General features: G+C 44.5%; 1 pseudogene; it reads left to right on the forward strand.

Moving 5' to 3' along the window:
• The first annotated feature begins 19424 nt into the window (after positions 1-19424).
• Positions 19425-20162, forward strand: LOC148115626 (E3 SUMO-protein ligase KIAA1586-like; annotated as a pseudogene).
• Positions 20163-21176: the final 1014 nt, after the last annotated feature.

Below are 21176 nucleotides of genomic sequence, written 5' to 3' on the forward strand. Positions count from 1 at the left end.
CAATATCAAGCTCTATAGCTTACCTTCTAGTGCTGCCTTCTAGGCAAATCTGAACATTTTACAACACGGAATTAATTTCTTTGGCTTTATACCTGTGGAATTTTATAGATGCTCAAGACATTGGAAATATGATCAAAGAGTTCAGAATCCATCTCTTCAAGAATTGCCAGCAGGTTCTTTTGTCTTCCACATCTGTAGTTTGGGATGTTCTCCTGTCCTGTAGACAGCAGATCCAGCATGACCTCATATGTCATTCTTGCATTGAAAAAGTTCTCATAGATGTTGTAGCCCAGGGTGATGTTGAGTAAGAGCCCTGAATTCTGGTTGACTTCATGAACAGACAACAAGAAGGGCAGAATGTGGTAGAAGGTGTTCTCACTGCAACGTAAGAAATTTCATCATCTTTTTTTGCTCTATATCAACGATTTATGTGATCAACTTAAAAGCAATTGTGTTCTTTTTGCCGATGACGTAAAATTATTCAATTCTACAGATAATTCTGTTGTTTTGCAAAGTGATCTCAACTATGTTTCTGAATGGTGTCTGAATGGTCACCTATTTGGCAACTTCAAATTTCAATTCATAAATGCTCTTTCTTATATATTAGTAAACATAATCAGAATGTCAAGTATAAGAAAAGTGGCATTGATCTAGCACAGTGGTCACCAACTGGTGGTGGTTGCTTAGCTCCAACAACTGCTTCCTTTTGGGGCCCTAAGGAGCCCAGGCGGGTAGGTGAGGAGTGGCAAGTAGAGGCTGGCAAGGCGTCCGTGGGATTTCAAATTATTTATTTATTTATTTATTTATTTATTTATTTATTTATTTATTTAATTTGTATACCGCCCTTCTCCAACAGGACTCAGGGCAGTGAACAGCCATGGTAAAAACACAACATATAAAATTTAAAAACAATTTAAAAAACATTAAATACTTTTGGCCGTCAATTTAAAATAACCCAATTGAAACCAATTATAAATTTAAAACCGTAGGGATGGGATCAAGCCAGCCCGGCTAGATGGAATAGATGTGTTTTCAGGGCTCGACGAAAAGTCCGGAGGTCTGGTATCGTGTGTATCTCTGGGGGTAGGTTGTTCCAGAGGGCAGGTGCCACCACAGAAAAGGCTCTCCCACTGGGGGTCGCCAGCCGACATTGTCTGGCTGACGGCACCCTGAGGAGGCCCTCTCTGTGTGAGCGAACTGGCTGGTGGGAGGCTATTGGCGGCAGAAGGCGGTCTCGTAATTATGAATTTAGTGGTCTCTGAGGTCCAAAAGGTTGGGGATCCCTGATCTAGCAGATGACCCTCACCTTGTTAAGGACCCAGGTGTACTTATCTCTGACAATTTATGCTCCAACGCTCACTGTAACAGCATTGCTAAAAAAGCATTAAGAGTTGTAAGGTTAATTTGGCAAAGCTTTTTTTTTCTGGAAACATTGTATTGCTCATTAGAGCTTATAAAACCTATGCTAGACCAATCTTAGAGTATTGTTCAACTGTTTGGAATCCCCACCATATATCTGACATCAGTACAATTGAGTGGGTTCAGAAGTACTTCACGAGAAAAGTCTTGCACAATTCTTTACACAATAGAATTCCCTATGCTACTAGGCTCAAAATTCTCGGTTTGGATAATTTAGAACTGCCTCCCTTGTGGCCAGGCCTAGGTATTGCTTCCAAAATTAAACATAGTAATATTTTACCTGTTAGTGACTTTTTCTGTTTTAATCGCAATAATATGTCTGCGAACAACTGCTTTAAATTCCATGTAAATCGTTCTAAACTTTACTGTAAAAATATGATTTCTGTAATAGAGTTGTCAAAGTCTGGAATGCCCTACCTGATTCAGTTGTCTTAGCTACAAATTTTCACAGTTTCAGTCACAAATTGACTTCCATGGATCTTACTTCATACTTAAGTGGTCAGTAGGGCGAGCATGCATTAATGCACTAATGTGCCTATCATCCAGGGGTAAAATTCAGAAGGTTCTGACAGGTTCTGGAGAACAGGTAGTGGAAATTTTGAGTAGTTTGGAGAACTGGCAGATGCCATCTCTGGCTGGTCCCAGGAGTGGCGTGGGAATGGGGATTTTGCAGTATCCTTCCCCTTCCACACCGACCAAGCCACACCATGCCCACCAAGCCACGCCCACAGAACTGGAAGTAAAAAAATTTGAATTTCACCACTGCTATCATACCTGTCATTGTATTTTTATTCTCTTATTCTTGTTCTCATTTTTCTTTGACAAATTCCAATAAAGAAAAAAATAAATCTTCAGTTTGGATTTTCATGAAAGCATATCATATTTACTGCAGCTTTATATCTACATAGTGCAATCAGTGGTGGGATTCAGCCAGTTTGCACCACTTTGGGAGAACCGGTTGTTAACTTTCTGAGCAGTTTGGCAAACTGTTGTTGGAAGAAATCATTAGGGCAGAGAACTGGTTGTTAAATTACTTGAATCCCACCACTGAGTGCAATGCCAAAAAGTTAATCAACTTCTCATTATTCATGTCAGGGATCCAACAGATGCCCTAATTAAATCATGAGTCTTTTTTTTTTTTTTTTTGCAAAATAGTTTTTATTTTTTCCAACATAACAAATAAAATATATCTCTTTCGAGAGTGAAGTCTCGATCTGGTCATAGATAGGTACAATTGCTTACATTTTAAAAAACTCCATTCACAATTTCCCATTATATCTTTTAAAATTAATAATCAAAACGTAGAGAAATTTTTAGTCATAAATTCTAATATCTTGATCAGAACCATTCTATTATATCACCATCAATTTAATTTCCAAATACACATTTAATTCGTTGTTATACTCATTTGTAAATTCAATTATTTCTGATTCTTTTCCAAGCTCTCTTCATTACACCTTTTAACATCAATATTAAAACATTAAAAAAAGAAAAAATATTCTAAACTCTTAGTCTAATTATTTACCTTATAATTTCTCACTACACATCTTAATTTCAACTTAACTACAGCTCTATTTTTTATTCCAATTTTTAAATCAAAATTCAATCCATATTTCTTAATCTCTTGACCCCTTCATTAGGTCTTTAAACTGTAAATTTTTATTAATTTACCTTTAATTTTACTTACTTCATATTGCTCAAATTTATCTCAAAATCCATATCCTCCTCCATATCTTCTCCTATTGTTGGCTGATTTCCAGCATATTATTGTTTGGCTGATTAACAGCATATTCTCCTCCATACCTCCAGTTTTTGTTTGGCTGATTTCCAGCATGCTTTATTTTGGCTGATTTCCAGCATAGTCACCACCATACCTCCATCCGTTATTGGCTGATTTCCACCATATTATGTTTTGGCTGATTTCCAGCATAATCTCCTCCAAACCTCCCACTATTATTTGGCTGATTTCCAGCATGTTTTATTTTGGCTGATTTCCAGCATATTCTCCTCTGAGTCTCCTTCTCTTATTTGTCTAGCATTACCAGCATATTTTCCTCCACACCTACATCTGTTATTTTAGCTATTTTATTTTAACTAATTCACATCATATTGCATAGATAGCTTTTTCAACACAATCCCACAATTTTGACTCATCATAAATTTTAACACATATCTTCTCACATATTTTCTCCTGGGTTATAAATTCCCTTTAAAATTTATTTATTTATTTATTAGATTTCTATACCGCCCTACTCCCGAAGGACTCAGGGCGGTGCACAGCCAAACAATAAAAACACATACAATACAAAATTTAAAAAATAGAATAAAATCAAATTAAATAATTTTGGCCCCGACAAATTTAAAACCCCAAACTTTTAAAACCAATTTAAAATTGAATATATAAATACTAAAAGATATTTAAAATTTTAAAAATCTTTTATAAAAGAGGGGGAAAATTAGGCCAGGCCGGCCTGGTGAAATAGTAAGGTCTTTAAGGCGCGGCGGAAGGTGCGCAGATCCGGGATCCTCCGTATCTCTGGGGGGAGCTCGTTCCAGATAGTAGGTGCCCCCACAGAGAAGGCTCTCCCCCTGGGGGCCGCCAGTCGGCATTGTTTGGCTGACGGCACCTGGAGGAGCCCCTCTCTATGGGAGCGTACCGGCCGGTGGGAGGCTATTGGTGGTAGTAGGCGGTCCCGCAAGTACCCGGGTCCTAAGCCATGGAGCGCTTTAAAGGTGGTAACCAAGACCTTGAAGCGCACCCGGAAGACCACCGGGAGCCAGTGCAGCTCGCGCAGGAGAGGTGTTACATGGGAACGCCATGTCGCTCCCATTACCACCCGCGCGGCCGCACTCTGCGCCAGTTGGAGCCTCCGGGTGCTCCTCAAGGAGAGCCCCATGTAGAGAGCGTTGCAATAGTCCAGGCGGGAGGTGACAAGGGCATGAGTGACCGTGCGTAAAGAGTCCCGATCCAGAAAGGGACGCAACTGGTGAATCAGGCGAACCTGATGAAAAATCCTCCTGGTCACGGCCGTCAAGTGCTCTTCTAAAGACAGCCGTGAATCCAGGAGGACGCCCAAGTTGCGAGCCCTCTCCGTGGGGGCCAATGATTCGCCCCCAATAGTCAGTGATGGCGTCAACTGACTATATCGGGACGTCGGAAACCACAGCCACTCAGTCTTGGATGGGTTGAGCCTGAGCCTGTTCCTCCCCATCCAGATCCGTACGGCCTCCAGGCACCGGGACATCACTTCAAGGGCATCGTTGGGGTGATCCGGGGTGGAGATGTACAGCTGGGTGTCGTCAGCGTACTGATGGTACTCCACCCCGAAACCACGGATGATCTCGCCCAGCGGCTTCACATAAATGTTGAACAGGAGAGGCGAGAGGACCGACCCTTGCGGCACCCCACATATGAGGGGCCTCGGGGCCGACCTCTGTCCCCCTGTCAACACAGACTGCGACCGGTCAGAGAGAAAGGAGGAGAACCACCGCAACACAGTGCCTCCCACCCCCAACTCTTCCAACCGGTGCAGCATGATACCATGGTCGATGGTATCAAAAGCCGCTGAGAGATCTAACAGGACCAGGACAGAGGAGCACCCCCTGTCCCGAGCCCTCCAGAGATCATCAACCAATGCGACCAATGCCGTTTCCGTGCTGTACCCGGGCCTGAAGCCCGACTGGAACGGATCCATATACGTCGTTTCATCCAGGTGCTGGGGGAGCTGTTGCGCGACCACACTCTCAACAACCTTCGCAACAAAGCGAAGATTGGAGACCGGACGATAATTTACCAACATTGCCGGGTCCAGGGAAGGCTTCTTGAGGAGAGGCCTCACCACCGCCTCTTTCAAGGCGGCGGGAAAGTCACCCTCACTCAGCGAAGCGTTTATAATCCCCTGGAGCCAGCCTCGTGTCACTTCCCGGGAAGCCAGTACTAACCAGGAAGGACACGGGTCCAATAAACAAGTGGTCGCGTTCAGTCTACCCAGAATCCTGTCCACGTCCTCAGGGGTCACAGGATCAAACCCATCCCAGATAACATTCTCAAGACCTGCCCCTGTCTCTCCCCCTGAGACTACCCAGTTGGAGTCCAAATCTTCCCGAATCTGAGTGATTTTGTCATACAGATACTGAACAAAATCCTCGGCTCTACCCTCCAAGGGGTCCTCCCGCGCTTCCTGGTGGAGCAGGGAGCGGGTCACCCTAAAGAGGGCGGCCGGGCGATTATCTGATGACGCAATAAGAGCAGCAAAATAACTACATTTCGCTGCTTTTATCGCCACTAAGTAATTCCTAATGTGGGATCTTACTAGTGTCCGGTCAGATTCAAGAAGACTGGCCCTCCAACTACTCTCTAGGCGTCTTTTCTGGCGCTTCAACTCCCTCAGCTCCTCGGTAAACCAAGGAGCCAATTGAGATCGGCGCTGGGTCAGAGGCCGCAAAGGCACGACCCGATCCAGAGCACCAGCAGCCGCCCTATCCCAGGCGGCCACCAGGTCTCCAGTCGAGGCGTGTGCCAGAACCTCAGGAAATGGCCCAAGCTCCATCTGGAATCTGTCAGGTTCCATCAGGCGCCTGGGGCGGAACCATCTGACTGGCTCCACCTCCCTGCGGCAGGGTGCAGCGGTTCGAAAGTCGAGACGAAGGAGAGAGTGATCTGACCATGACAAGGGTTCAGTAACTATATCCCCTATATCAAGATCCCTCAACCACTGTCCAGAGACAAAAACCAGATCCAGCGTGTTTCCCCCTGTGTGGGTAGGGCCATGAATTAACTGGGTCAGGTCCATAGCTGTCATGGAAGCCATGAACTCCCGAGCCATCTCTGACGTCTCACCCACGGACGGCAGGTTGAAATCCCCCATAACCATAAGCTTAGGGGTATCAACCGCCACCGCGGCGATGACGTTGAGTAGCTCAGGCAGGGCTGTTGCCACGTGGCAGGGAGCCAGGTACGTGATCAGCAAACCCATCTGAACCCCATGACCCCATTTCACAAAAAGGGATTCACAGCCGGCCGTCTGAGGAACAGTGGCCTCCCTCGGTCTCAGACCTTCTTTAATGATAACTGCTACCCCCCCGCCCCTCCCCTGTGACCTCGGCTGATGGAATGCTTGGAAACCTGGCGGGCACATTTCAACGAGGGGAACCCCCCCCTCCTGGCCCAACCAGGTCTCCGTAATACCTGCCAGGTCCGCACCCCCCTCCTGAACAAGATCACAGATGAGGGGGGCTTTATTTACTACGGACCTGGCATTGCACAGCATCAGCCGAAGGCCTGGGTCCTGAGGGTCTATGCAACCTGAGGAGCGAGTAGAGCCTTGGGGGCCGGAGCACGCCACCGCTCGTAGACAGCGAGTGCGCACTCCCCTAACACGATATGGCCCCCTGCTCCCGCCATATCTACCCCTCCCACCTACAGTACTGATCTTCAAAAAACTATCCGGACAAGCTCTAACCCCCCCCTCGATCCCGGGTCCCCCATCCCCCACACCACGCTTCACTGCCAGACCCGACCCTCCCCCTTGTGGGTTATCCCCCATACCCACAGCCCGAATACCAATCTGACCCTCCCCCTCCCTAGGACCCCTTAAAAATTTGACTAAAAATTTTGTTAGAAAGCCCCTCAATCCCCTCGTTTTCACATGCCACCTCTCTGGGTCCCAAAACCCTTCCTTGAGGTGGGCCCTCGATAGTGAGGAGGGCCACATCTGCGAGAAGGGGGAATCTCGCAGCGCAAGAAAATCATCTCTCTTCATATTTATTTTAAAACTCAAAGATTCATTTAAGCATTTAGAACATTTTTAAAAAATCATATTCTCCTTCAATCATTTATAGTCTTATTTCATGACCATATATATATATTTATATAGTCCAATTTAGAATGAATAGAAATAAAGAGGAAAAAACAAAAAACAAACAAACTCAGAAATGGAGGAAAGAGGGAACGTAGAAATAAAGAGGAAAAAAGAAAGTAACAAAAGAAAGAAAAAGATCAGAGAAATAGCAAAGGGAAGGAAAGAAAAAGAGGTATAATACCTCATATCAATATTCAAACTTCAAATATGCATTAGGCATTACATTTCCATTTTAATCAAACTATGTTATTTTTCTTATCTTGCAACCTACTATGTTCCATTTAATCTTTTTCCAATCTGTTCAAAATTGTTCCTTTTCAATTTCAATATTATCAAAGTTAAAAGTTCTATAAAGTTTAGTTCTTTTGTATCATTCCATATATAATATCATCATCTCTTCTTTTGGTGCCATACCTTTTTTTTCTTTTCTTGCTGCGCCTGTTAATTCAATTATAGTTATTCCATTTTATTTCTTCTTTCTTTCCATCAATAATGCTTCCAATAGACAGATTGAGTGTCTCCAGAGTCAAAGCTCCTTATTTCTTGCCACAATAATCCAGTTAAAATAACAAGACACATAGCTTCTCTTCCAAACTACTAGCAATCCACAATTACACTTTCACTTCGTCACAATCTCTATTTTGTGTATTGCAAAACTATCCACTTGTCTTTTCCCTTTCTTTTAGAAAAGTCCTATTTATTGCCTCTTCCCTCTTTCTCTCTTCCAAGAGTAATCCAGTCCCGTTTAAAAAAAAAAACAATTTTCAAAGTTTTATAACTTTCCAGAAAGGCAGTAATTCCAAGTCAGACAATAAAATCCATAATTCTTTAGTGGGTCTTTCCCTTTTAAAAAGTATTCTTCAGATCTTCTTGTCCCAATACACTGTAGCCGCTAATTAAGGCTGGGACACACTTGTAAATATCCACAGTTTAAGTACTGTTCCCACCTGGGTTTGATCTTGCTTTCCCGGCATCCAAACACCTCTCTCTCTCTTCCTTCTTCCTCCAGCACAGTGCTTTCTCTGGTTGGCCTGGGCTTCAAGGCAGCCACCATGGCTGCCGCTCCCCCGCTGCCAGCTCAGAGGGCTTCCTCCGGCCCCGAGAAACTTGCCCGTTCCTCTTGGCAGCCCAAGGGGTCCCTCTCTCTTCCCCTGTCCCTCCAGGACAGGGTAGGTCCACAGACCTGTCGGCAACGGCTTGACAGTCGGGGTTTTTGCGGGGCTCATAAGAGCCCCGCCATTTCCCCAACTGAATCACCGCGGTGCCAACCAGAAGTCTCCTAATTAAATCATGACCCTTGGGCCAAGCTTCAAAAGAAATCCAGTTATTTTATTTATTTATTTGTTCAACTTGTATGCCACCTTTCTCCGAAGACTCAAGGCGGCTTACAATGCATTTAAAAACCATATATAAAAACATTAAAAATTAAAACATTAAAAACAATTAAAACCCTTTCACACCATTCATGGCCGGATCTCGTCAGATCACAAAGCGAGATCAACGGCCCCAGGCCTGCCAGAAAAGCCAGGTCTTCACTGCTTTTCGGAAGGCCAATAGGGTGGGGATGGTCCGGATCTCAGGAGGTAACTGGTTCCAGAGAGCTGGGGCAGCCACAGAGAAGGCCCTCCCCTGCGGGACAGCCAGCCGGCATTGTTTAGCTGATGGGACCCGGAGGAGACCAACTCTGTGGGATCTTACCAGTCGCTCGGAGCTATGCGGTAGAAGGCGGTCTCGAAGATAACCTGGCCGTGAGCCATGTAGGGCTTTAAAGGTAATAACCAACACCTTGAATTGTGACCAGAGACCAATAGGGAGCCAGTGGAGCTCGTGGAGAATTGGTGTAATGTGGGTGTACCTAGGTGCACCCACGACCGCTCACACAGCTGCGTTCTGGACCAATTGTAGTCTCCGAACACTTTTCAAGGGTAGCCCCATGTAGAGCGTGTTGCAATAATCTAACCATGAGGTGACAAGGGCATGAGTGACTGTGAGGAGAGCCTCCTGATCCAAGTAGAGTCGCAATTGGTGCACCAGGAGAACCTGTGCAAAGGTCCCCCTAGCCACAGCTGACAGATGTTGCTCTAATCTTAGCTGTGAGTCTAGGAGGACACCCAAATTGTGAGCCCATTCTGAGGGGGACAATTTCTCTCCCCGCCCCCAGAACCAAGGATGGACAATCAACATAGTCTTTAGGAGGCAATACCCACAGCCACTCGGTCTTGTCTGGGTTAAGTCTGAGCCTGTTGACTCCCACCCAGACCCTCATGGCCTCCAGGCACCGGCACATCATATCCACCACCTCACTGAATTGACACGGGGTAGAGATATACAGCTGGGTATCATCAGCGTATTGCTGATACCTCACCCCATATCATCAGATGATCTCACCCAGTGGTTTCATGTAGATGTTAAATAGGAGGGGAGAGAGGACCGAGCCCTGAGGCACTCTGCAAACGAGGGGCCTAGGGGTCGACCTCTGTCCTCCTACCAACACCGACTGTGACCAACCAGAGAGATAGGAGGAGAATCACTGTAACACGGTGCCTCCCACTCTCAACTCCCTTAGTCATCCCAGAAGGATACCATGGTCAATGGTATCGAAAGCCGCTGTCAAGTCAAGTAGCACCAAGATGGAGGAATGACCCCCATCTCGGGCTAGCCAGAGATCATCCATCAGCGTGACCAAGGCAGTTTCCATGCTGAAGCCAGGCCTGAAGCCAGACTGAAAAGGGTCTATATAATCCGTTTCCTCCAATGACCGCTGGAGCTGAAGTGCCACCACTTTCTCTACAACCTTTCCCACAAAGGGTAGGTTGGAGACTGAACGAAAGTTCTTTAATTCTGCTGGATCCAGGGAAGGCTTCTTGAGGAGGGGCCTTACAACTGCTTCCTTTAATGATTGCGGGAAGGCCCCTTCCCTCAAGGACATGTTAACTAAAGCCTGGAGCCAGCCTCGTGTCACCTCCCTGCTGGCGAAAACCAGCCAGGAGGGGCATGGGTCCAACAAACAAGTGGAGGAACTCATCACTCCTACAGCTTTGTCCACTTCCTCAGGAGTCACAGGCTCAAATTCATCCCACACAATAGGACTAAGACCTGTCCCCGTCATCTCGGTCGTAATTGCCCAATCAGAGTCCAGGTCCATCCGAATCTGAGCGACTTTATCCAACAGAAACTGCACAAACTCCTCAGCTCTACCCTGCAAGAGCTCCTCCACTCCTCCTGCATTAAGGAGGGAGCGAGTCACCCTAAACAGGGCGGCTGGGCGCGAATCAGCGGATGCAATAAGTGCGGAAAAATGCGAACAATTTGCCACACGTATCTCCACTAAATACGTCCTAATAAAGGCTCTTAAGAGTGTTCTGTCAGATTCGGAGTTACTGGTCCTCCAGCGTCGCTCTAAACATCTCTTCTGGTGCTTCATTTCCCGGAGCTCCTCGGTAAACCAGGGAGCTTTCCTGGATCCACTGCCATGGAGAGGTTGCAAAGGCGCAATCCAGTCCAGTGCCCCCGATGCTGCCCTATTCCAGGCAGCCACCAGGGACTCAGCCGGACTGTGGACAAGGGAGTCAGGTATCTCCCCAAGCTCCTTCTGGAACCCTTCAGGGTCCATTAGGTGCCTGGGGCGCAACCACTTAATTGGCTCCGCCTCCCTGCGATGGAGGAGTAGCGACCTGAAGTCTAACCTCAGCAGGAAATGATCTGACCACGACAAGGGAGAAGCATCTATACCCCTTAATTCCAGATCATATCTCCCCTGCCCCGAGAGAAACACCAGGTCAAGTGTGTATCCCCCCCTATGAGTCAGACCCTGAACTACTTGGGTCAGGTCCATAGTTGTCATGGAAGCCATGAACTCCTGAGCCGCATCTGAGGAATCGCCAAGTGACAGCAAATTAAAGTCCCCCAGTACCATAAGCCTGGGGAACTCCACCTCTAGCAGCACAGGCAGGGCTGTTGTAATGCAGCTGGGAGGCAGGTACATCAGCAACAAGCCCAACTGAATCCCTGAGTCCCACCTCAAGAGGAGAGACTCACAACAACAATCTCAGGGGCAGGGATCCTGCGAGGGCAAAGACTGTTCTGGACAATAGCTGCCACTCCTCCACCTCTTCCCTGGAGTTGCGGCTGATGCAATATCTGGAACCCGTCTGGGCATATCTCTGAGAGGGGCACACACCCCTCCTGGCCCAGCCAGATCTCAGTTATGCATGCCAAGTCAGCCCCCTCCTCCAGGATTAAGTCCCGAATGAGGGGGCCTTGTTGACAACAGACCTGGCATTAAACAGCAGCAGCCTGAGGCCAGGGCCCTAACTTCCTGAGTCACCAGGTATACGAGGCAAGCCTGGTGAACCAGAACCAGAGGGGCTGGAACAAGTAATCGCTTTGAGACAGCGAGTCCTAGTTCCCCGAGGGTGGCCTACCCCTTGGCTCCCGCCATATCTACTTCTCCCAGTCATAACCACAATGCTCTGGCTCTCTAATACCCCAGAGATCCCCTCCCCCACCTCAACGGACCCCCTCCTCTCTGGCAGGCAAAGCACCCCACTCACACTGAGCCGGGGTTCGTATCTGAGCCCCCATCTGCTTCTGTTTGCACACTCAGCAGAGGGGGCTCCATTTGTTGCCCCCGGCTCCCTCATTTCCCCCAAATTCACTCCAAACCCGCTCCTTCCATCCAATCCATCCCGACACACTCACACATACACACACATGCACCTTCCCCAAGGTAAAATTAATAAAATTAACATCTCGAGCAGAAAGGTGTCAAGTAAGTTCAAACAAAAAATTAAAACCACTATAGAGCAACTCTGCTCTGGAGACTCCACAGATGGCTTGTGAGGAGCCACGTATTGAGGTATCCCAGGTATTTGTCTTTCAAATGCTCCTCCTGGTTTATTAGGAGCTTCATGTCGCCACGTTCCCAAGTGAAGCACCACCAGAAGACAAAACAAGAAGCAATGGATGGAAACTGAACAAAGAGAGAAGTTACCGAAAACCAGGGGTGAAATGCTCCCGGTTCAGAACAGCTTGGCGATTAGGTAGAGATGGCTGTGGGCAGTTCGGAGAACTGGTAGCAAAAATCAATTCCCCCCCAGCCTCCAGCTTGCTTACCTTCTGAGCCGCTGGTTGCAATGCCTGCCTTGCTTCGCTTGCTGTAATCCCTGCAATCCATTGCATCAGCAAGCAACTGAATCTCCCTGCCTGCAATCAAGCTCATCAGTGAGCAGCTCTATCTGCCTGCCTGCCTGTAAGACTTTTTCCCCTTTGGGAGCTTTAAAAAAATAGTTAATTGGTTTTTTTTTTAAGTTGTTCTTTTTTTAGACCTAGCCATTTAAAGTTTAGGAAGTTTAAAATTTAGCTGCTTTTATATAAAAATAAAATAAAATCAAATAAAATAATATTTGTGCAGCTTTCTGAGATTTTGTGTGTTTCTGTAGTGTTTCACTCTAACTACAGAAACACACAAAATCTCACAAAACTGTATGTGGAATTGTGTGTGTGTGAAGTGTGAAACTTGGTTTTTTGGGCTTTTTGTGGCTGTGTGAGGTTCCTGCTTGTTTCAGGGGCCATTTTGAGTCTAGCACAGCTGCTTTTACATTGTGGGTGAGCCAGTTGTGTTGTGTTGTGTTTTGTAGGTTAAAGAAGGGCAAAGAAGTGATGTCGACTTGGCCACGCCCACCTGACCACTAAGCCACGCCCACCCAGTCACCTGACCACCAAGCCATATACCCAGTAATTAAGCCACGCCCACAGAACAGGTAGCGAAAATTTTTAGATTTCACCCCTGCCTAAAACTAAGGAGAAACTTCCTGACAGTGAGAACCAATATAGGTGCAGAAATATTTCAGTCATAATTTTACATATAAAATAGCCATTCGTGTAATACAACCTGCATATTGTTCAAAACAGTCATTAGTATTATGGCTGATGTTTGACAGCAAGCCTAAAAGTCAAAGATTACAAGAGTGCTTCTTTCTCTGTATGTATACAAAACACCACATACCAGGAATAGCATAATAAGGTGGATTTATGCAGTGGTGGGTTTCAAATTTTTTACTACTGGTTCTGTGGGTGTGGCGTGGTGGGTGTGGCATGGCGTGGCATGGCAGGCATGACAGGGGAATGTTACTGCAAAATCCCCATGCCCTCACCACCCCACTAACCTGCTTTGGGAAGGAATCAAACTCCCCCCCTCTTCATTTCCCCAAATAAAATATTACTCATACGAAAAGCAAGGAAAAATCAATCTGCTAACAAGGAAACTGCCTGACACTCATTCCACATTCCTACCAGCTGCATAAAGGAAACTTTGCAAGAAGAAAACAGCTATCGGTGCTTAGAGATAATAGAAAGTGGAAGCCAGAAGTTCAGCTCCATTTACAAGCAGGCAGAAAACTCATTCAAGACAGGATATTTCACAATGGAAATCGCCCAAACCCTTTTAGAAACACAAAGTCCATGTTGCACAAACCCCAAAACTTCAAAAACATAGTACCATATAAGAATCCCTCCTTTTATCCAGTTTGTTGTTCAGCTGACCCAGAAACAAACTGCTGAATGTCATTTCACTTCTGCAAGCAAATGCCTCCCTCCAGCAGCTGCTTCTTGGCTTGTCAATTTCAAGCGACGGCGTCTTTTTTTTCCCCCCCTTCTCCTGTGCCAAATGATCTCCTGGCTGACAAATGAGTCCTGATTTTTTCCTTCTAGCATATCAGTTGGGAGGCTTTTCGGCTTCTCAATGTAAAGTGACGGTGTCTTGTTTTTTTCCCCCCTCTTCTTTGTCAAGTGAGCCCTGATTTTTTCCTTCTAGCTGATCAGCTGGGAGTCGGGAGGCAATGAATAGATTGGGGGCGGGGCCAGGCAGAGGTAGTATTTACCGGTTCTCTCAACTACTCAAAATTTCCACTACCGGTTTGCAAGAACCGGGAAGAACTGGTAGCAACCCACCACTGTGACAAATAGATTTAAGGAATTAGATCTGATAGACAGAGTGCCTGAAGAACTATGGACAGAGTATCTCAACATTGTACAAGAGGTAGCAACTAAAACCATCCCAAAGAAAAAGTAATACAAGAAAGCAAAATGGCTGTCAGAGGAAGCTTTGCAAATAGCTGGGGAAAGAAGGGAAGCGAAAGGCAAGGGAGAAAAAGAAAGATACATAGATACAAAGATTAACACTTGCAATCAAAGGAAAGGAAGAATCTAATTATTATAATATATGGGAGTTATTCTATCAATGGTTGGAGAATAAATATGAAAGCAATGTATTATAAAGGCAAATAAGTTAAGAAGAGAAATGTTATAATAGTAGGTATGTTAAATATTAGTAGTAATATAAGAATAGATACAAATAATGAATATGGTGGTAAATTTTTTATATATATATATATAATATAAAAAGAAAAGACATTAGAGCACAATTACCTTTTCAGTTGGTGGGTTGGAGGCTTGGAGAATGAAAATGGGTACAACTGAGCTATGATTTCAGACATTATTCCAGTAATCCAGTAGTCTCCTGGCTTGTAGTAATGGAACCACTCGTTTTCTTCTATTATCACCTTAAATGGACATTTCATCAGCATATTGACACAGGGAATTTGAGACAGAAACTGAAGCAGAAAAAGCTGTATATGCAGCAGCAGCAACATTTGACATACAGAATACTGCAGGAAATCCTTCCTAGAGTTCCTTCTTCAAAACAGAGTTAAATCTCAGAAATCACAAAAAGACCACAACTACAGTGAAGTAGGTCCAATTTGCCCCCAGATTTGAAAGAGCTATCTGCAATTTCAGACTGCTACAGTATTTGCCCAGCTTTACCTCAAACTCTGATCTCATCACAGGAGGCTGTTACAAATCAGATTATCACATGCTGTCTATCCCATTTGTTGTCACATTGATTGGCCACTAATTGTGGTGGTGGAAATCCCATAAACCTTGTTCAAAGGAGAATAAATAATCATGATTTTAATAATTAGAAGGGGAATTGGGAACGAGCCTTGGCCATAAAAGTGCCGTTGGAGAAAAGAGTTTTGTTTGACTCAGGAGAATAATCCTAATTTGAGAGTTGAGAAAGGAACAATTCAGGGAAGTTTGATTGTTTTTTTAGTCTCCAAACTTATTCTTGAGATTGTAAAGATTAAAATGTGGAAAAACAGTTCAACACTCTTGAACTCTCCAGTGGGCCATTATAATTCCTTCTTATTTTTCTGATGTGAATGAGGCCATCTTCTTTAATGACGGTTTGATATTCCAGGATGGTTAACTCCAGATCATGACATATTGAGCAACCTATTGTTCTTGTTGGTGAGCCGCAGTGATGCAGTGGTTAAGTGCAGCACTGCAGGCTACTTCTGCTGATCACCACTGCCAGCAGTTTGGCAGATCGAATCTCATCAGGCTCAAGGTTGACTCAGACTTCTATCCTTCCGAGGTCGGTAAAATGAGGACCCAGATTGTTGGGGGCAATAGGCTGACTCTGTAAACTGCTTAGAGAGGGCTGTAAAGCACTATGAAGTGGTATATAACTCTAAGTGCTATTGCTATTGGAGCCCCCTGTTAAATTTATTGTATCTTTCAAAATGTATAAGAGACTATCAGTCTTAATGTTTACAAAGACGATCTAGTCTTTGAAGTGATGTCCCGGTGCCTGGAGGCCGTGCGGATCTGGATGGAGAGAAATAGGCTCTGACTCAATCCTTCCAAGACCGAGTGGCTGTGGCTTCCGGAATCCCGATATAGCCGTCTGGTGCCATCGCTGGCTATTGGGGGCGAGTTACTGGCCCATATGGAGAGGGCTCGCAACTTGGGCGTCCTCCTGGATGCATGGCTGTCTTTAGAAGAGCATATGATGGACGTGGCCAGGGGGGCTTTTTATCAGGTTTGCCTGATTTGCCACTTGCGTCTCTTTCTGGATCGGGACTCCTTAGGCACGGTCACTCAGGCACTCGTCACTTCTCGCCTGGACTACTGTAATGCTCTCTACATGGGGCTCCCCTTGAGGAGCACCCGGAGGCTCCAACTGGTGCAGAATGCGGCCGCACGGGGGATTATGGGAGCGATCGGGCACTCTCATGTGACACCTCTCCTGCGTGAGCTGTATTGGCTCCCGGTGGTGTTCCGGGTGCGCTTCAAGGTTTTGGTTACCACCTTTAAAGCGCTCCATGGCTTAGGGCCTGGGTACTTACGGGACTGCCTTCTGCCAACGATAGCCTCCCACCGGCCAGTATGCTCCCACAGAGAGGGGCTCCTCAGGGTGCCGTCGGCCAGGCAATGTCGGCTGGCGACCCCCAAGGTGAGGGCCTTCTCTGTGGCAGCACCTTTCCTTTGGAACAACCTGCCCCCGGAGATACGTAGGATCCCAGATCGCCATGCTTTTCGCCGTGCCCTTAAACTTTTTTATTTCATCAAGCTGGGCTGGCTTGACCGCCCCCCACCCCCTTAGATATTTTTAATTATTAATTGATTTTAGTTGGGGTGTTTTAAATTTTATATTGGGCCAACACTTGTTTAATTCTTTTAAAATTAATCTTAAATTTTGCATGTGATGTTTTTATCCTTGGCTGTTCACCGCCCTGAGTCCAGTAGGAGAAGGGCGGTATAAAAATCTAATAAAATAAAATAAAAAGTCAAAATTCCCTGGGGCATTAATCTGAAACAATGGCCCATTACTGACTTCTTCACAATAGCAATAGCAATAGCAGACCTATATACTACTTCACAGTGCTTTGTATATACAAAGCACTGTATGCTACTATATGTACAGTATATGGAAATGGAAATGGAAATGGATATTGAAATGGATATGGACATGGATAAAAAAACAGGAACCAATTTTAATATTCATAAGCACATCATTGTCAAATTAAGTGTCTACATGATTTTCCCCCCAAATCATTCAGAGTTGTACATATTTTTCTTTTGATTGAAGACTGTAAAAAAAATTTGTCTCATTAATTGATTCAAAGGGATGGAGAAAAAAATTAAAGTTGCTCCTATGTTCATATTGATATTTTATCTATTCTTAATATATGTTATCTGTCTCTCTATTTTTCTCTTTCTTGATCTCTGCTATCTATCTCTCTATCTCTCTATCTATATCTATCTATCTATCTATCTATCTATCTATCTATCTATCTATCTATCTATCTATCTATCTATCTATCTCATTTATCTAACTATGAATGATCTTACATCATCGAGCCAGAATAGATCAATCAAATATATACAGAATTTGAAATTAACTATCAATGCAGAAAATAAAATATAACACCAGCACACCCACCTATATAGTAGCAAAAACACAACATCATTAGCCATAGACTTTAATTTAATCTAAACCATATCAGAATATTTCTGGTCACAGTTTATCTGGCCTGGTTTCAGAAATTTTATTTTATTTTATTTTTTAATTTGATTTATATGCCGCCCTTCTCCGGAGACTCAGGGCGGCTTACAATGTGCTAAGCAATAGCCTTCATACTTTTGTATATTTATACAAAGTCAGCTTATTGCCCCCACAACTGGGTCATTTAACCTACCTTAGAAAGGATGGAAGGCTGAGTCAACCTTGAGCCTGGTGAGATTCGAACCTGCAGTAATTGCAGGCAGCTGGTGTTAATAACAGGGTCTATTATTATTAATGTCATAATATGAATTCAGATTAGGACAATTGAAGGATATGATTATTTCAGATAGTTTGAGTTGTTTTAGCAACTTTACTACTCAATTATTATAATTCAAAATTCACATGGAATGAAGAAAGATAAGCAACAACGCATGAAACATTACTTCAAAGTATGTGATTTCATGCTGCATGTAAACCAGGGGAGAAATGCTCCCGGTTCGGACTGGCTCGGCCGAGTAGATAGCGATGGCGATGGGCAGTTCGGAGAACCGGTAGCAAAAATCCCTGCCCCACCCCGCTCATGCCCACCCAATCGCCCTGTCACCCGCTTGCCTTCTTGACCACTCACTCACTTTTCCCGCCACTCATCACCAGTCGCTTTTCCAGCCATTCGACGCTTCCTTCCAACCCACCCAACCCACCCCCGGCTTATATAAATTCCCCTTTCTACGCTGCCCAGCTACTTAACCCAGACGTTCGCCTGGCTGCTTGGACCTCGCCTCGCCTCACTCAGACACTTCACTGACTGCTGCTCGCTCAAAAAGGTAAACTTTGCCAGTTGCGGCCTAGCATTCTGCCCCCCCAATCCCCGGGTTCATGTATTTTGCGCAGCTGCCGGGATTGTTTGCGGGCCTCATGCTACTCCCCTGGTCCCCAGGTCCCTATGCCTGCCTGGCCTAGCTAAGCCACCTAGCTAACCACCCACCTTCCCCCCCAGCCTCCAGCTTGTTTACCTTCACTCTTCGGACCGAATCTTGAGCCGCTGGTCACAACGCCTGCCTTACTTCACTTGCTGTAATCCATTGCATCAGCAAGCAACTGAATCTCTCTGCCTGCAATCAAGCTCATTGGTAAGCAGCTCTATCTGCCTGCCTGACTTCTCCTTCAATTGGGTAAGTTTTTCCCCCTTTGGGAGCTTTAAAAAAATAGTTAATTGGGTTTTTTTTAGTTGATCTTTTTTTAGAGCTAGCCATTTAAAGTTTAGGAAGTTTTAGATTTAGCTGCTTTTATACAAAAATAAAAATAAAATAATATTTGTGCAGCTTTCTGAGATTTTGTGTGTTTCTGTAGTGTTTCACTCTAAGTACACAAACACACAAAATCTCACAAAGCTGTATGTGGAATTTTGTGTGTGTAAAGTGTGTTGTGTTGTGTGTGTGTAAAGTGTGAAAGTTGGTTTTTTGGGCTTTTTGTGGCTGTGTGAGGTTCCTGCTTGTTGCAGAGGCCATTTTGGGTCTGGCACAGCTGCTTTTGCATTATGGGTGAGCCAGTTGTGTTGTGTTGTGTTGTGTGTGTGTAAAGTGTGAAAGTTGGTTTTTTTGGGCTTTTTGTGCCTGTGTGAGGTTCCTGCTTGTTGCAGGGGCCATTTTGGGTCTGGCACAGCTTCTTTTGTATTGTGAGTGAGCCAGTTGTGTTGTGTTGTGTGAAGGTTAGTTTTTTCAGCTTTTTGAGGTGTTCTGTTTGCTTTCACATTGTGTGTCATCAGCTAACAAAGCTGTTTTTTTTTCTTTTTGCAGTAGCTGCCACCTTTAACAGGAAGGATGAAAAGGCAACAGACTTTGATGGGTTTTTTGGCCAAGAAACCAAAGCTTGAACAACCACCAGCAGAAGTGGAACAAAAACCATCTCCTGTGCCACAAGCATCACCACCTGAAACTGAAGAAAGCAGCAAATCAAGTATAGAGTTACCCGCTGCACCCAAAATCGGAAGCATTCTTCCAGACTGCTGGACCATGCAACAGTACAGCTACTTCCAAGAGAAAGTTGGAAGCTTAGAAGTTTCAAACAAGAAACTGGGTTGTACATACTGTGCGAAACATGCCTTCGCAATGGAGAGTGGTATTCATGTGTCCAAAGAGTGGAAGCTTTTCAAGATTGAGCCGACAGGGAAAAACAAGGAAGTGTGTTAGGCGTCTCTCCGGAAGAAAATGAGAGAACATTTTGTATCAAAATCACACACCATTTGTAGAGACAACGTAAAACAAGCTGAGCAGGAAGCCATAACAAAAGCAGTGGACAAGATTTCTGAAAGGCAATTTGGCACCACTTCTAAAATGTTCAAAACTGTTTAGAGCCTGGCAAAAGCATGCAGACCAATTTCAAGCATAGAGGAATTGATAGAATTACAAACTGAAAATGGAGTAGATCTGGGAGTAGGATTGCATTCAAGGCCAACAGTTGTAAAATAGTTGAGTGCATTGCAAATGAAATTAAAAACCAAATGTTTTCCAGCATCATTGCATGGAATCTGAAGATATGTCTGATCATTGATGAAGCCTCAACAGTATCCTGCAAATCGGTTCTGATAGTTTTCTTAAAAGTTGAGGACTCAGCGGACCCACCAACTATTTTTGTCGAGCTTGTTGAGTTGAAGAAACAAGATGCAGAGACAATATATTCTGCAGGTTTTGAAAGTTTACATAAGGTTGGCTTTACCTGGGACAACCTACAAAAGAATTTGATAGCGTTCTGCTCTGATGGTGCCAGCGTTATGCTTGGGAGAAAATCTGGAGTGAGCACCAGAATAGCAAACAAGTTTCCAAACATCATCATATGGGACTGCTTGAACCATCGTCTCTAACTTGTTTTAGATGACGACATAAAAGAAATTAAACAAGTAAATCATTTTAAAATTTTTATTGATAAGATATGCTCTATTTTCCAGGAGTCCAATAAAAACTGAATGAAACTTGATGAAATATCTGAAAAACTTGAAATTATAAGGATTGGTCGAGTTTTTGGGCCAAGATGGGCTGCCTGTAGTTTACGGACAACCATAGCTGTGTAGCGTGCTTATCCTGTGTTACATCAATATTTTCATGGGAGTGCAAAATACTCAGGTATGGCTGCCCATCTGGAAAATAAATATTTTTAAAATGATTTGGCATTGATGATAGACATTTTGGAGGAAATTTCACTTCTTTCAACTGCACTGCAAGCACACAATATGGACATAATAAAAGCTGAAAAACTGGTGAGAAAATCAGTAAAGGCATTTGAACTGCTAACAAAGGGAAAGGGCCCATACGAAAGAAAAGTTGAAGAACTAATTACCTCAGAAACCTTCAGGAATATAAACTTCATAGAAAACCATTGATTTGCTGGTCTTCATCGAGAAAGACTTTTACAAAGTATCATCAAAAATTTGCAGAAACGATTGATGGACTGTGACCATTTAAAAACTGGGAACCAACTACAAGACACTACAAACAAACCACAGTTTCTACAGTTTTTAGTGCCAGAGTACTGGGATTTCGAGGAAATAG

This window comes from Pantherophis guttatus, chromosome 2 (assembly GCF_059756535.1).
Source record: "Pantherophis guttatus breed Tessera chromosome 2, ASM5975653v1, whole genome shotgun sequence".
NCBI lineage: Eukaryota > Metazoa > Chordata > Lepidosauria > Squamata > Colubridae > Pantherophis > Pantherophis guttatus.